Genomic DNA, 17036 nt, shown 5'->3' on the forward strand with positions numbered 1-17036 from the left:
TTCCTTGCTAACCCCCACCATGTAGCAATGCTTCCCTGTCAGAGGTTGCTACAGCCAGCGAACTGCGGGTGGAAAAGTTCACAGGAGCAGACTCGACCTTACCAGGGGGAAAATGCATTTAAACTGTCTACACCAACCCAGATGAAGGAAATCAGGGAGTGCTCACTGCTCCTGCTGGTGGCTGCTGCTCCCACCTTGTCCCCTGGCATCCCAGGACTGGGAGAGGCCACTGACTCAGGCCCAGAGTGGAAGAGTCTGGGACGTGGTTGGAAGCCTGTATTTGCATGAATGAGACTCTTGGAAAGACTGCTAAATGATCCAGGACAGTCTCTGTTTCAAAGGACACTGGACTTGCGATTCATCTGCCTGAGGCATGTTTGAGTTGAGGAGTCACAGGTGAAAACAATTGCTATTGAGTGCCAGCAAAAACCTTCTGAAGAAGGTGAACTTGGTGGATAAAGGTTCTTGTGGAATGGGGCCCAGGACTCTTGAAATATTGATGGAATTTGATAGGTCAGGTGGAAAAAAAGAACGATTTTCATTGTTGGTTGAAGCAAAAATACAGAAGATTTGAATTATTCACAGAAGGAATCTGCTCCTTCCTTGCTGACATAATCAAGTAATACAAACAAATACATACAATAATTCAATCCATGTGGCAAATTTTCTGCTCAATACTCAGTATTTAACAATTTCAAACAATAAATATGATTTTTATTCTTAAAATCAAAGTAACTTGAGTATGTGCCTCCCATTTCTATACTGAAGGACTACGTCCTGTCTGTTCTTGTTCTCACATACCAGAAATAGTAACACACCTTCTACACATCAGTCTAAAAATAAAAAGGCTTGTTTTTCCTTACAACCTTTACATGAGACTTGAATTAAACTTTTTAGGTCAATTCCAGAAATCTGATGCTTCATGCATTAATTTCTGAAAGAAGGAATTCATTATGGTAACTTAAGTTATCAAATCTGCCAGATCATGCATGAATTTAAATATAGGAGTGGGAGTAAATTAGATTATGGGTCAGAGTTATAAGCATAAGAGTAAACTACACTTAATACAACAGAATTTTACTCCAATTAATTCCCAGATAGCCATCTCTTCTCAAATATAATCAGAAGTGACTGTCCATGCAGTGGACACGATGTAAGTGTGCAACCGTTAAGTAGTATGTATGTTCCATTGAGATATTTTTTTATTCTGTTTCATGTTTTCACTTCACTTGTCCTAGTCAGTAGCATTTTCATTCACGCTGTGGTTCAATTATTTTGAAAGCAGGATATGAAATCCAGTGTGAAAAGAATGTGCTATCAGAGCCAGGAATAATTTGTTCCGTTGTGAACGACTTGATAAGTTTTATTTTTTTTTCCTAATATTCTGTTTATTAATTGGATTTGGATAATGAAATACTAAAAAGGTGCAATGATGTAAAATATTAAGGTGCTATCAGATATTTTAACACAATAAAGTAATAAGAATTTACATTTATCTTAAAATATACTTCTGAATGTGGGAGTATAAAATGATATTTCAATTGATTCTCATTTTGTGAAATTGCTCATTGGTCCAAGGTTGTCAAGGACAATGAGAATTGTGTCTAAATCTGTGATTAGGAAGCAGGAGGAAAATGGTAGGGAGAAAATCTAAGTTGATAGAAAACATGAGAAAAACTGATGATGGAAGGGCTGAAGAGACGTGAAATGGGAAGGGGCATTGTTAAGGCAAAAGAAGCATTTTAAGTTGAGTACATGGCTTGAGAAATTACTACAGATAATTAATGATGAACTGATCTAAGTTCTCCTCCTGTAAAACCACATATCACTGCAAGTAAGTTCAAAGCCTGATCTGCTACAAGTCAGTAGCCCCTTCCTGATAGAGTAAGCAGAGAGAAAAATACATACATAAGCAAAGAGAGAGTAAAATGCAGTCAGCTATGGACCTAGTTTGGCCATAGGAAATTCTTGGCACAGACGTTAAAAAACAGAAGGTAGAAACAAAAGTTAAAATAGCCTTCTTCATAGGAAACCCTACAGACACCCATGGAAAGCAGAGACCCTTGCACCAAAGAGAAGAATAATACGTAACGAAAAAAAAAAAAAAAAAAAGGAAAAAAAAAAACGAAGGCAACTTAAAGGAGAGAACACAGAATGGGAATATAATGACTTAGCAAAATCTTCTTTTCCCTTTTTGGCACATTCATAAGGGCAAAGCTCCAGCTACCCCCAAAATAGGTAAAATAAACACATATACTCCAGCTTTTTCCCTTACTTCTGTAACACTTTGGTATTCTATAACTATATTGTTCTCATGTTTTTCTCCTTATGTTGTTTTTTTTTTTTTGTACCATCCTTTCTTCTCTCCTTCCAGTTCTCACACTTCTTAGGTTACTTTTGTTTCCTTTTTTTCTCATTTATAACAACCCTTCCTCTTCCCTTCTTTTTCTTGTTTCCACACTGGCTTATTGCTACACACCTAATTTGCATCTCCTCTCTTTTTCTTTGGACTCTCCTACTAGCACAAGAATACACAAAGAAGCCATCAAAGATACTTCTTTTAGTACTTCCACCACCATCACTTGGCTCTGAATGCATTTATAAGCCTTACTGGCACTAACCAGCATCATCTGGAGCCTCAACTCACACCATTGCCCATGGACACAGAGTTTTTTTTAAGCTGAGCCCAGTGCCCTCAATCTCTTTTTTGGTTATGCTGTAGCAGCACTGGTCTTGAGCTCAGCCACCATTATGCCTGGCTTCTGATCTGGAGTCTGATTTTGCAGCTTAATCTCAGACCTGCACTCTCATGATGGACTTGCCCAGCAATCACTTGTCACAGCTGAAACATTTCACATGGTTATGATTTAGTAGCAATTCAAGATTTATTAATGGTGTGAGGTAAATCAAAAGTTGAATTAAGCAGCACTTAAACATTAACCAATTTAAAGATTAACAAAGTGATTCAGTAGAATATGTTATGACCAAAACAGCGACTTAATTACAGATTCCAGAATGACAAGGTTCATACAAACTTACTACAGTATCCTAAATCAATATATATATGCATATAGGTATATATGTATAAACACAAACACACAAACACAGACAGAAATATTTGGATCCAGCAAATATATGTGTGTGTGTGTGTGTATATATACAGGTAGAGAGGTGGATAGAGGAGACTAACCTAAAAGTTCCTTTTTTTTTTTTTTATACAGGTAGGGAGGTGGAGATCTCAATGGGTCTCACTTAGGGTCACTATTTATAGGGTCTGAGATTATTGACTTTTGTCAGGTACTTTTCCACTTCAGCCCAACTCAGATTATTAAATATTCTGGTGCTTTCCACTAGTTATGCAGGCCCATAATTTGTTAGATTTTTTGAGATTCTAGTATCACTCTCTTTGGGCTCCAACCCAGGTCAAGATGTACTAGGTCATCAGGATAAGGAGGTGTCTCATAGTTCAGATCTACTGCCTTGGCAATTCATTCCTGACTCATCCAAGATTGGATGCACCAAGCATGGAGTGACTCAGGATGGGGGCTGGAATTGCACCACGACATCACTGCACTTGATCTTGTCCCTGACTTGCAGGCTGATTTCATGGCAAACTTGCCGATGATCTGGACTCTTGCTTGAACTCGGCCATGATTTCTAGGCCTGTTTTGTTCACCTCACTTGGGTGTTGTGAATCGAGTGCTGCAATGTTGGAAGGGGTTATCTCCCTTGGTTCCTTTTTCCCTGTCCTTGAGGAAGCCGCTGGTCCTTGCTGCTCCTTGACACTTGGGCTGTTGAGTTCTAGGATATTTCTTACCCTCTACAAAAACCCAGCTTTATCCTAGAAGTTAATGAACTGCTTCCATTAAAAAAAAAAAAATGAAAAACAACTATTAAAGCTCAGAGTTTAAAAAAAAAAACACAGAATTTTTAAAAACCCAACAACTGCTTCCTTAAGAAAATCCTGCTGACAGTTTTTACAGGTACAGTAGAGAAAGCTTTTGTACCTGTGGGTGGGGCAGGAGTCTGCTGCATTTTGCCATTCTATCTTATTGGCTTGATCCTGCCAATGGTGTCCTGTAGCACTTGCTATGAGCTACTGTACATGTCTTTCAAAGTCAAGCAATCCTATTCTTATTGTCCACAACATATTCGCTATAAGTACTTGAGATGAGTTGTAATCTCTGACCCGCTGTATATGATGAGAAAGACAGACTTGACAAATGAAGAGCGAGCTTCAACTTTTTTTCTGACAATCAAGAACACAGACTGACAGCCAAATGAGAAATCCATTCTAGTCTCCTTTTAAAATGGATGAACCTGTCAGTAATCTTCTTGGTCAGATAAGAATTACCAATAAGTCTGAACAGATAGCCTACCAAAGTTTAATAAATAAACTAATAGTGTAGGAGAAGAGCTAGTGCCATTCTCATGCATGGGAAAGTGCTCGTAGAGGTCAGCCTTGTGTGTATGGTCCCAGCACCAAAATAAGAAGTGTGCTGACTTTTTAAAATCCAATTGTAATTTCAGAAATCATTGAAGTGGAATGTCATTTTGAAAACTTGTTGATTGTCTTCTGGAAGAAGTATGTTCAGTGGCAGGAGGTAAGTCACTTTGCATAGCTTCTGGCAAGTTTGTGACACAGCTGCTGAAATGTAGAAAGTGAACAAAACTAGAGTAATAGGGCTTTCACAAAAGTCCATCAGTACCATGTGACGTCCTTGGAAGGACATGGGGAATAGGCTGATGCTGTTAATCAATAGTGCAGAGCAATTAATTGGGGGAAAAAAAAAAAGAAAGTGCTTATCACTCTCATCTGGAGATACATATTTACCTATTTATCCCAGAAAGGACTGTTCACAACTTAAGTAGCTGCAGTACAAATGAATGTTGACAAAGTTAGTTATGAGATCCCTCCACAAAACCCCTTAAAAGCCAAGTTATCACGTAATCCTTAATATTATCAAGTTATCCTTAATACTTTCAGCAGTTTTGACAGCAAGCAGACACTTCAGTACAGCTGTGACTCTGGACTCGTGATCACAATAGGCATTTCCTTTGACAGAGGGTAGAAACTTTCATATTAACAGGGAACTTAAGATAAGAGCTACTTCTCTGCTGAAGGAGAAGGGATTTCCCTCCCTTCATTTCCCTTTCCCTCATTTGTCTGCCCGGTTTCCAGCTCAGCTGCTCTGCCTCCGCCTGGAACAAAAGATTTTCTCACAAGTGCACATTATTAGCCGGGTTTATGTTAATTCAAGTTGGTATGTAAAATTGTTTCCAGATCTATCACAATGCTAATAATCTGAGAGGAAAAATATGATAATGCATGACATACTTCTATTAATATGTAGTTAGATATTTAAAATTCCTGCCAGTTGCATCAAACTGCAATCAAATAGCAAACACAACTCATCCAACATATTAGGGATGTTTAGAACTTTAAACACATGTAGGCTAGTATAACGCAAACATTTTAAAAGAAGCCTGTGATAATAATTGGTAAAATGCATAAAATATTAACAAAACTATTGAAAATACATAAGATCATAGGAATATTCAGGTTGATCATCTAGTCTGAAGTGTTTTGTTTCCATAGTGTTTGATATTTTTTCAACTCAAAAGGCTGTTTTACCTTTTATTTCTGGGTCATGTTTTTGGAATTCTAACAACATACACTTGTAAAATCTCTTTTTTTTTTTCACAAATGTAGTAAGTGATACTATTATAAAACATGGAACATATGGTTCTATCATGTTTGTGCAGTAGAGAATAAAGTTTCATGGCTACACCTCTTACCCAACAATAGGTAACCAGGAGATAATTTCTTAAAAGGCATAGTGTGAAGTAATCAGCATATCTGTGACATCTAGGGACTTCCCAAACATCTTGAAGTGCTATTTATTGCTTGGACATCCATACTAAATTTGGGACTCTATATTAAATGGAAGTTTTGATGTGCTCTGTGAAAAGTTCCCACGTCCATAACCTGTGAAGTAGTGAGTGGACTCCCATCACACCTAGGAAAGACTTGTGAACTTTACCATTTTCAGGTGAAGCAGACAAAGTCTAGACAAGAGGGACAGTCAGAGGAACTCAAATGTGTTGAAATAATAAATATATTTAAGTTTGCATGAGTTAATGTTGTTAGAAAAATCTACTTATTGGCCTGAAATTAACTTTCTAACTTAGGCTAATGAATTAGCATCTGCACGTATCACTGGAAAGGACATAAAGACTGGCGTCACGCCTCTTTCAAACATGTAACTAACATGCACCATTCAATCGATGCTTGGTGATTTTAAGAGTATTTCATCATTACATCCCTATGAAGGGAAGGGAAGGTGCGGGAAGGGAAGGTGCAGGAAGGTGCGGGAAGGTGTGGGAAGGGAAGGGAGGGGAAGGGAAGAGTAGGTAGGGTAGGTAGGGTGGGTAGGGCCCAGAACTGCATGCAATACTCAAGGTAAGGCCACACCAAAGGTTCACCTCACATTGGCTGCAGTGTGGCTTTGGGGGAACGGTGCTAGGCAGCAGTGGAGGTCCGCAGACATCTCCGCCAGGTTGAGAGGGAAGCAAGTTCTTCTTTGGCTGGGTCTACTCGGCAGCAGAAATTTTAAAGAGATACTACTGGCAGGCAAGGGTTCATGGTGACCTCGTTCATAGCTCTCAGCAGTATAAGGACATTGAATGCATTACCCAATCTGAAGGTTTTATCTCTCTGCCTCAAAGATTACTTCACTGCAGTGTCAGTGTACATGATTTGTGTGTTTCATAATGAACCAAACACAAAGTTTGTCTTCCTCCGGACTGCCTGAATGAAAATCGGACGAAAGCTTCCCAGCATTAACTGCTTGAAGCAACAGTGACACCCTGAAGCAATGAAATGACTGGTGAGGAAACGTTTTATGTCATTTTAGATGCTCTATCTTGTTCTCTCAATAACCTTTCTGACTACCTTTGGGTTTTGATCAATTTAGACAATTATCTATAATGTATGTATACTATCTTCTGGAAAAAGGATTTCTACAGGAGCTCTTTACATAATAAAAATCTCTAATTTTAACCCTTGTCATGATTTCCATCCATTTAAATGTACGTTCAAGCTGTAAAACTGACTCTTTCCCAGCACGCAAATGACTCAAGTGCCAAGTTATGCTTGTAAATCAGACATCAAATATGCAAATCCTGTGACATGGCAACTGAAATGTAAATTTTAAAAATATATGCTGGCACTTAAGGATTTTGTGTTTAGGTGTTCCCGAATACCACCAGTGTGTGTGCTTTTCATAATCCAACTATAAAGTCATTCGTCAAAGGTTTGTTTTTTTTTTCTGAAGAAGTGGAATTAAAAATAATAGGTCTGTGCAAATTTGGCAAAGTCAATAGGGCCACAGAGTTATAATTGACAGTAAAAACTGCCCTGATACTACTGGGCAGACAGTGGCTCAGGGAATGGGTAATGGTCAGAGCCTCACACTGCGTACTGGATGGCCCTGTGTTTTACAGTAAGCTGGCACTTCTGCAGCAGTGCAAAATGACTCATAAATATTAGAAGCCAATGAGAGTTCATGTAAATACATGTTAACTGAGATGCAGCTTCTTGAAAATGAACTGAAATTAAAGAAAATATTTAATAACATAATGTATAAAACATTATCCCCACTTTAATGTATAAAACATTTCCCCAACTTAGTTATTGCAGAAATCAGGGCTCCAAGCAGCACAGAGTTTATTTCCGATGTCTTTACTCCCCTTTGTGTGGCTGTGAAAAATTTTGTATATATTTGATTTCAAAAAAGAGAGACATGATCCAAATATGGTAAACTCTTGGGTTCAGTCGTTAGGCTGCTGAACAATTTGGTTCACAGAAGAAACTGGAAAAGAAATGGGTAGAAGCTGAGGCTGCGCTGAGGCAGAAGATCTTTTTCCTCCTTCTCCTGTGAGAAGCTCGCTAAAGGCACTACATCCTCTTATTTCATTTCCACTTCATATGAGAGATTTGGAAAGCTCATTATTCCTCCAGTTCCTCTGCTGCAAACCCATAGGAAGCACCTCTGTCTCTGGAGGAGGGAAAAGAGTTCAAATACAGGGTAAAGAAATTGTTGTTCAGTTCTAAGAATGTCTTTTTTTTTACTTAATTAAAATTAATTAATTTAGCAAAGATGTTCCCATTCCAACCAAGACTTGGGTTCAAAATATTTCACCTGCTCCTCTATGTCAACCGCTAATGACTGGGGAGCCGGAGGACAGAGAGAACGTGGGAGCACTCCAGAGGTGCCTGCGAGACCAGAGCCGCTCTCTAGCTGGAGAATGAGACCGAGCACTCCACATCCCCTGCCACATAACGCCAGCAGTGCGGTATCAGGTGGTCTGGTCATCCTGACAAGTCCAGCGAGGCTGCCTGCCATCCCCATGGGGACAGCTGGTTCATAGACCATCCTCCCAGCGGGTACCAAGGCCGCTATTTCAGAGCAACCATCGCATACCTCAGTACCTCCACAACTCTCATTCCAGATGGCTTCATCAACCGCCAGGTATCAACAACCGATACCAGTTTGAGTACGTGTCTTTCTTAGCATCAGTTTCCATCCTTCTACTATTTACTACAGGCACCTCCGCTTATCGCAGTGTAACAGCGGTGCTGAAGCACAGCTTGTGTACCAGTTGCCAGTCGTGGATCCAACAGCTTGGCCTGCGTTTGCTCCCATCGTTTATGGGACAATGCCAACTCAAAATCACAAGTCATAAACAGACAGGTTTACTTACAATTGTTAATAGCACTGTAGATAGAAATAAATTTGAAAAGCTCGTTTATTCCTCTGCACTTAAATTCTCCACATTTTTTTTTCTGGCTTACTTTTGATCTAGACAATGAAAATGTAAGAAGGTGTCCAAAGTTTTAATATTTGTCTGTGTAAAACCAGCTTTCATAGGATTTATTTTTAGTGGCAGAGTATTTCTAGGGGGTGATAAGTCGAGCAAATGCTTGCTTCTGTAACACCTAAGTGTTTGCTGGATTTTGTCAGCTGTTTTCAGACAAATGTGACCCTCTGATAGATCTCACCAGCAAAACGCTGCCAGTAGCTTCCATTTGCATGGAGAACGGACATCGTCTGCTGGCCCGGCTCCCCGTGAGCCACGCTTCTGTACGAAAGGCGAGGCCGGATGCAGTTTTACTACTTTTGACAAAAACAAGCACTGCCCTCAGCCCCCGGCTTGTTGCTGGTGCTCTTCTCAACGACGCCGAAGCGCCGCGGACGTGCAGAACCCAGCTCACAAAACGCCGCTTGCCTTTCAGCGGGACGCCCAAGTTTTTCCTTCCCGGCCCCGAACTCCCTTTACCCCCGTCCCCGGGTGCCGCGCAAGGGGGGGTCCCGCACCGAGGTGCCTGGCAAGGGACCTCCGCGCCCCTCAGGTACTGCACCGGCCCCTCTCCCCTCTCCGCGGCCAGCAGCCGACCGCCACCGGCCGAGGTCCTCCACCCCACCTCACCCCCTCCTCTCCCCGGTACCCCCTCCCTGCCCCCCGCCGCCGCTGCCGCCCCGCCTCTGCCTTGCCCTGCCCCGGGGCGTCTCCGCGCTCCGGCCCGCAGCGGCAGGCGGCGGGGGGCGCCCGCGGGCGGCGGCGGGAGCGCGGGCGCGGGGGTGGCCGAGGATCGGCGGTGGCGACGGCGGCGTGAACGCGGTTGCAGAGCCCCAGCGAACCGCGGGAGCGCCGCGCCCGCCGCAGCCGCCGCCGCCGCCGGAGCCGAGCGAGGGGCGAGGAGCGAGCCCGCCCGCCCGCAGCCGCCGGGGAGAGCGGGAGAGGCTCCCGGCCGCGGCAGCCCCGCGGGGAGGCAGCAAGAGGCCCCTCGCCGAAAGCACGACCCCCCCCGCACCCCCCTCCCGCCCCGCCGCCTCCGCCCGCCCCCGGCGAAGAGAAACAAAACAAAACCCCGGCACAGCCGCGCTTCTCTCTCCTTCTCCTCTTGGCATTTGGTGGTGGTTTTATTTTTTATTTTTTCTTTTTTTTTTTTATTTTTTTTTCTTGGGGATTCTCCTTTCTCCTGCCAGACTGACTTGCACCTTCTTGATAATTTCTCTTCCCCTCGTTTTTTTTATACTCTTCTCCCTGCTTCCAAACCCTGTGTCTGTGTGTTTCAATACTATCACAACCTCTGCTAAAAATAGATCTTTTTATATACCCTTCCTCCTCTCTGACCCCATCCAACACCCCTTGTTAAGGTGAGTTGTGTCTTTTCATCACTTTTTTCCTTGTGTGTTGGGTTTTTTTTCGTTTGTTTGTTTTGGTGGGTTTTTTTTTGTTTGTTTGTTTTTCCCCTCTTTAGGGCAGGTTTTAGGGAGGAGGGGATGTGGAGGAGAGAATTTCGTGGGGAGTCAGGCATGTTTGCAAAGCCTTATTTTCCCTTCTGCAGCCTCAGCATCATTCCGGACTGCTCCCTTTTATCCCAAGGATGTAGCTGGCTGATGAAAGTGGGGAACTACTCTTCCTTAGCGCTGCATGCTTGGGAGCCACAGCAACAGCAGGAAAAAAAAAAAAAAGCTTCTCTTTATTCCTTCGCCCCCCTGCACCTCCCCTCCCGCTCCCCCCCATTCCCTCCTCCTTTCTGTGTTTTGTTGGTTTGGGGTGGTTTGTTTTTTTTTTTTTGTGGGGTGTTTTTTGTTTGGTTGATTTTTGGGATTTTTTTTTTCTCTTTTTTTTTTTTTGGTATGTGTGTGTGCTTGCTTTCTGTTTTTAAGCAATACACAGGGGACTTGGAAAGAATTGCATGTGATGTCAGGGGGGAGCGAGTGGACGTGTGCACGTGTGTCTCGAGTGTGTGTGTGCGCGTGTGTGTGTATGTGTGAAGTGCATTTGGATTTTGTGTTTGTGGGATGGTGAGTGATAGAGCTTCCGAACCGCCTTTGTACGTAGAGCAAGGAGCACGGCAGAGACCGCTGATGGAGAAACCGGTCAGGGATGCAGGAAAGCTATGGAGCTCTCCACAGAGTTCAGTCCCTTGTGCTCCAGGACATCTTTCCATTGATCATTACTGGCACTTTCAAGGTGATGGCTCTCATTCCTCTCCTGGCTTCTTGGTGGAGGAGTGCCGAGAGGGAAAACTTTAGGGCTAACATGAATTGATAGCGTTTCTGTTGCTCCAGCAGCCCGAGACAGTGTCATTCTGGAGATAAGTGGGGAAAATAGCGTTGTGATCCAGAGCAAATGGATCATTTGCTGTCACATATTAGTTTTGGTGAGAAAGAGAGAGATGAAACATTATTAGTTTGGCCAGCCAGCAGAAGCATTGCAGCCCAATTTGCTTCCCAGTTCTAAAGTTTGTTAGACTGTTTGTTCTTTCTTCAGCTCTTCAGCTAACTGTTCCTATTGATGACAGAAATGTGTTTCTACAATAAACAGTATATTATAAATCTGCTCGGGAATGATTTATTATTCAGAGGCAATCAAGTAATTTATCTGTTCCATGGATTTTCCCCCCAGGTCTTTTAATGTGCTTTCAACTATGTATTTTACCTATGGTTGGGAAGTGGGGTAGTATGGATTTTAGTTGCATTTTAACAAGGAGTTAAGGCATAACTTGCAGGGTGCCATTTGCAAAGTGTCACTTAGTATAAAGCAGAAGAACAGCCCCTAGCTCTTTTTCGTGGATTTCTCTCATCTCCCTTGGTTGTTTCAAAACAAGCAGGTGATTTTCCGTAAGAACTGGGGAGGAAAACTGGCTTCACAATGATACACAGTTTCCAGTATTCAGAGCTCAAAATTATTACACTTGCCTGACTGTGAAGCTTGAATTTGTTTAGGAAATCTACTGGATCCGAAGTACATGAAAGAGCACTTTATTATAGATAGTTTTCTAGCAGGTTGAATCATTTTTGCATCTAAAAGTTTACAAAAGAACTAAAAAGGTTGCTGTCACCTGCGCTTGGGGGCCTTCATGCTGTAGGGATACAGGAACGTTTCTGTTGCCTGTCTAGTTAATGCAATTCAGAAATAACCTGTCTTTCCACATGCTGCGTGGATGACGTTCAACAGAAATGAGCAGTCGTGGAAGTAGACTTGTGCTATCAAGAGTCATTTCATCATTTCTTTTTCTTCTTACCCTAAATTAAAATATTTTACACAAGTTTGCCTTGGGATTATTTTTTTTTTTTTCCTCCTCTGACTGGCTGCTGTTGTGAAAGCAGGAAGCATGCTTTCAGGGAGTTGTGCCATTCCTAATGCTTGATAGCAGTGAGGGGAGAAACACCTGATGTGCTTTGTACATCATCCCTGAAGGTACGCAGGACTGAGAAAAAGAGATGGAAAACCAGCACAGTGCGCTAGCAGTTTAAATAAATAAATAAGGGTGATGCATGTTAGCTTGTCAGCTGCTGTTCTGCTGAACCCTGACTACTGGCTAAACACATTTTCTTGGTAAGCCCTGCGATGTGATACAATTTTTCTGGTTTGATAGAGTTTGCTGTTAAAATCACATGTGGCACAAGAGAGCTCTTGTTCTGTTGATAAAAATCATGCCTCCTCGTTTTAATCCAGAGAAGGCTGAAACATCTACAACTCCTACTGAAGTTACTTGTGCTCAGCACTCATCAGGATTTTTTACCTCAACACATCAGAATTTAGGATATTTCCAAAGGGTGCAGTTGCCAACAGATCTGTAATGTCTCATTTTGTTTAGATTTTACATTGGGTGCATATAATATGTTTACAAGTAAATGTTTTCTTTTACCACAACAACACTACAATGTGTCAGAAACTTTTAGCATTGTTTTTCTCGTGAGTTTGTAAAGAGAATTCTCTTGGTATCCTGTAACTGTTTGTGAAAAAGCAGTATTCACTTCACAAATCTATGCACTAAGTTCCTTATGCCGGTTGATCAGCTGCTGACATTGGTGAAGGGAAAAAAAAAAAAGGAATGTTTGTACAAAAAAAAAAGACCAAGTCATGTTGTTTGTTTTTTTTTTATCATAACAACTGAAAGACCAGAGTGCTTTCAGCTGGATATGAAAATACTGAAGCAAGATTAATGCTGAGTTTGATCTGCTGGTTCCCATTGTTGTGAATGACAGCACACCAGCACTTAGGTTATTCTATAACGTACTAACCCAGATTAAATGCCCCTTTGATTTGTGTTTTGAGGCTTGGATAAAACCTTAAACCTTGGATTTATCCACCTCAAAAGCCTTTTCTTTTGCTCTTGAACAAGCCTTATAAAGCTGTGAACTGCTGTAAACAAAGTAATGGAGGGAGAGTTCAGAAGTCAATCGGACTTTGCGGAGCTTATTGCTATAAAAGTAAGGTGAGATTTCTCTCTAGTGTTAGCCAACTGAAATTATTTTCTTATATTACTGCACTTCATTATTCTACAATATCAGTCTAAAATACTTAGTCCAAGGAGTTTTTCTTCTGTGGATGTAGCGCTTCCACAAATGAAGAACTTGTATATTTTGTCTTGTCCTAAACTATATGGGGATGGGGTGCAGTGGTATCACCTATATCCATGCAGAACACAATCACAATATACATTAAAAAGCAATAGCATAATCTGTCTGAAGACAAATGAATCAATTTTTCTCTGGAAAACCCTCTTTCTTTACTAGTTTTAAGTGGTACTGAGTGTGTGTTTCAATCTGAGTGTGTATTTGTAATTTTGAAATGTTTAGATGAATGAGGTTACTTACACAAAGCTAACTTTATATTTCGTCTGCTAGAAGTGTACTTTTTCTAATAAAATAGATTTTTTTTTTCTGCTGTGCTTGCTTACATATGGAAGAAAATTAACGTATTCCTCCTTGGAGCCATGTGTAACTCCACACAGAAGCAGGTACTGAACAGAGCTACAAGCAGTTACCTTCCCAATCTTGGTGACCCTGTATGAGTGCCAGGGGTGACAGGTCCTTGGGCATGGCAGGGAAAGGAAGAGCAAGGCTCTTGGGAAAGCCAGTATCTGCTGCTGGAGTGGCTGTGTGCTTCAGGGCTGAAATAACAAGTCACCCTCAGCAAGAGCTTCCTTGCCCTTAACAATATTAAACTCCTCTGTCTGGCAGTTTGCATTCACTGATCTGCTTGGTCGTCCCTTTGTGTTAGAGTAGATATAGAAGACTTAATTACAGCCTGGTAGTGCTAACACAGCTCTCTGATGAAAACTGTTGGTAGGAGGTCAAATGGAAAAAAATTGTGGAGAGGAGTCTCCAGCTGGAGTGTTTCTTCTCTGTGGTGTGTTTTCATTTACACCAGTTTTCCCTGGATTCGCATCCAGCTGTGATATCCTAACTGCCTGTGTAGGCTGGAGGCTGGTTTGTATGCAGGAAGTGTCTGTAGGAAGGAAAAAAGGAAGGAAAAAAAAAGAAGATTATTGTTAACTTTGGAACAACACAACATAACAGCCCCACCAACCCCAACCAAATGCAAGAACAGCTATGGCATTGTAGGTAAAATGTTCAGAATTTGCTTGACATGAATACGAGATTTCATACATCGTGAGAGGAGACATGTTTTTAAAGGTAATTAAAAGGAAATGCTCTTTTCAGAATGAGAGTCAGCAAGTCCCCATGACTACTCTGATTCTGCAGGGTCTGTTTAGATCAACCTAGTTAATTCCTGGTTAAAGTGGGCTGGGACCAGTTTCTCCCATTTGAATCACTACCATAACACTATGCTTGTAGCTGGATACCTATTCCAGCGTGGCAGTTGTATCAGTAACAAAATTTAAGCTTTGTTTATAGGGCAAAATATATAATGCACTATTGATTTCTGCTAATGGGCAGTGCTTTTAACAGGACGTACAAACCCACTCATTTTGGTTACGGATACGTTTACCTTGCAACATCCGTGACTTTCTCATCTACGCATTAGATATATTTAAAAGCTGTGGGCACCTAAAAGGCAGCAAAATGCTTGTCTTCTGTAAATGATAGATAAAATCCTTAATTTGTTCTTTCATTTGTTTTTGGAGGGTGTGGATGGTTCAGGACTACACCTTATTTTATTAAAATTTGTCTCTTAGTTTACTTAAAAATAGTTACAAAAGGATTTATTTATTATACATTTTAGTCTCTTCTGTGTGCACTTAAAATTGTTTAGTTTCACAATGAGGTTTTAGGGTAGGCCAATGATCTGTAATGAGAACTTAGCCCTCTTAATGACTAGTTGTTATCATACTTTCATTAATATAAATGACGTAGATAGTGACAAGGTCTTCTTCAAACTTACTGACGCTTTGCATACAACAATATATTTTATAATGAGTCATCTGGAGCTCCCGTAATTATTATTTTTTTAATATGCAGTGAAATATGAACATCAAATCAAAGTGGTTGAGCTCTGGTAGAATAAAACGCCCATGAATGTGCAGTCCCTTTATCTGTCATACCATTGCCATCTTTTAATCTGTGTGAGTTCAGTATAAAATGCATCTACAAGCCATAGCAGTTAGAGGCAATACCTTTGGTTCATGATGGCTGCTTCAGTAATCCAGGTAGAGATATACCAGTACTCAGTGATAACGTGGGGAAAGACAGGGAGCATTAGCTAGAAAGCAAAGAGGGCCCCAACATGGGCTTAGAAAACCCCTCAGGGGAAAAAAAAATAAGTCTGTCTTTCTGGAGGAGAAGTCAGCACGTGGCCATGATGTACTTCTAAGTTTCCTTGGACTTAAGAGCTGTTTCTATACATGACAAAATTCCAGTGGTTTACCGGCAGTGCAGAATCCTGATGAGATGTATGTAATCCAGCAGAGGTTGTCACAGGAGTAGAAAGGGAGAACACGAGTGTAATACTTCTGTTTAGATAGGAATGTGAATGGTTCCTTCTCCTGTTGTGATACCAATGGAGGAGTGTGTCCTATTTAGTTTGTGCAGCTTTTGAAAAGGTTAACACATTTTGACTTAGAGTAATGAACGGGGAATGATTTAGACTAGAAAAATATGGAAGTTCAAAATTAAGGCTTACCTTGGACTTAACCATTACAGAGACATGGTCTATGGCTTGGGAGTTCTTACTGCAGCTCTGACAAACATATCCTAAAGTGTCACTGAACACAGGGTTTGTGTGATGCTTTTCCTACCTGTAAAATGGGATAGTATAGGTAAGGCTAAATTCAGCAATTCCTGTTCATGTCAAAGAGTTCCTCAACTTCACTGGGATTTTTTCCTAAGCGAGAAACTCAGAAGCAGACTTGTAGAACAGTGACAACAGGGAAGGTGTGAAGTATCATCATTATTACTATCTCAGAGAAGCTTATCTTGTATGAGGTGGTTCATATTCCAGGCAGTCTGCGTTAGTAGACCAAATTCCTTGGCACTTTCCCTTGATTTCTGCAACACATTACTGATCAATTCAGTGGTACGATGAAATAAATTGAAAATACTTTCTAAAATCTGAGGTCTAAATAAAGAACATGTTAAATATAGGAACATTTTAAATATATTAAATGTATACTTTCTAAAATCTGAGGTCTAAATAAAGAACATGTTAAATATAGGAACATTTTAAATATATTAAATATATATTATATTTCAAATGTAATTTTTAGCTGTATGTTTCTGGATGTCCATCTGTGTGCAAGAAATTATTTTGTCTATATTTGGATTTTCAGGTAATACAAAAATACTTTATGAATTGTAGGAACAGATAACACTTCATATGTAATTCTTTACATATCAGAGATGAGACACCGGAGAGACACTGTAACAGGCTGCCCAGAGAAGTTGTGGGTTGCCTCATCATTGGAAGTGTTCAAGGTCAGGTTGGATGGGGCTTTGAGCAACCTGGTCTAGTGGAAAATGTCTCTGCCCAAGGCAAAGGGGTTGGACTAGATGATCTTTAAAGGCCCCTTCCAATCCAAACCATTCTATGATTCTATGTTACAGACTTCAACTAATTAGCTATCACAGCGAGCCCCGCCATGGGTTTTGTCATACATGGACAAAATTTTACACAGCAGTAAAATGAGAGACCAGGAGAGGATAATTTGTTTTCCTTCTCTCTTCTTTTTATAGTTAGCTTTCCATGGTAATGTGGAGTAGAGATTAGAAAAG

At 41.0% G+C, this 17036-nt stretch overlaps 1 protein-coding gene across 3 annotated transcripts in view; it reads left to right on the forward strand.

Moving 5' to 3' along the window:
* The first annotated feature begins 9897 nt into the window (after nt 1-9897).
* Nucleotides 9898-17036, forward strand: part of LOC104479324 (poly(rC)-binding protein 3) — a 524839-nt gene continuing 517700 nt past the window's right edge. For all 3 annotated transcript variants that reach the window (XM_086740457.1, XM_086740459.1, XM_086740456.1), the window contains exon 1: nt 9898-10223. The gene's annotated coding sequence lies outside the window, so the exon portion shown is untranslated. The remainder of the gene's footprint in view (nt 10224-17036) is intronic.

Source organism: Chlamydotis macqueenii, chromosome 2, assembly GCF_036417535.1.
Source record: "Chlamydotis macqueenii isolate bChlMac1 chromosome 2, bChlMac1.mat, whole genome shotgun sequence".
NCBI lineage: Eukaryota > Metazoa > Chordata > Aves > Otidiformes > Otididae > Chlamydotis > Chlamydotis macqueenii.